Source organism: Periplaneta americana, chromosome 1 (assembly GCF_040183065.1).
Source record: "Periplaneta americana isolate PAMFEO1 chromosome 1, P.americana_PAMFEO1_priV1, whole genome shotgun sequence".
In the NCBI taxonomy this organism is placed as follows: domain Eukaryota; kingdom Metazoa; phylum Arthropoda; class Insecta; order Blattodea; family Blattidae; genus Periplaneta; species Periplaneta americana.
Window position 1 is genome coordinate 168,159,225 of NC_091117.1, and position 875 is coordinate 168,160,099.

Here is an 875-nt window from a genome sequence, read left to right on the forward strand (position 1 = left end):
GAACTGTGTAAGATCGAGATCTGAACATTTGTTTGAGGAGTGTTTGTGTTGTATTTTTCTTTCTATAATGAATATTGAGTATGTAAGAAGAAATAGACTATATGGAAAATGGTGTTGGTTATGTATTGTTACATAGTTTAATATTAGCATGTGTTCTTCCTGTCGACTGCACGTCAAAAAAAATTGTTTCATGAAGAATGAGGAAGGAAGATGGTTATGTAAAAATAAAAGAATTAGGTAAATTTAAGTAAGGAAATAAAGCATGAAAAAGGAAAACATAGAAGAAAAATAAGAAAACACATAAATATTGATGAGGTGTTGTCAGAAAGGAAAGAATAATGAAAAGTAGAAGAGATATAAGGGAACAAGAGAAGTTTGAACAAAATTATTGTGAATTATGAATTTAGAAAAACGACGGAATCAGAGAGAATGAGAGAATGTGAATAAAACAAGTAAAGTGATAAAAGAGAAGGGAATAAGGAAAAGAACGAAGGACTAAAGAAATAACGAAATACAGTAGAAAAAATACACGAGAGAAAAGAGCGAAGGTAGTGTAAGAAAATAAAAACCTTAAATAAAAAGAAGAACCAATAATATAAGTGGAAAAATATAAACACGGAGAGAGGAACAAAGTGAGACTGGAAGGAAAGCAATGTTAAAATAAAAGGAATTTGATAGATACACAGTGAATGAATAAGGAAAGGAGGACAGAGAGAAATAAACGGAAGGAAAATTCAAATATGAAGAGAAGAGAAAATAATGTGATAAAGGAAAATGAAGATAGAATTATAGAACAAGAGATTATAGGTATATGCAATGAAGGAAGAAAATTAACAAGAAATTTAGAAGTGAAAATATTTGTTCAAACGTCAAAT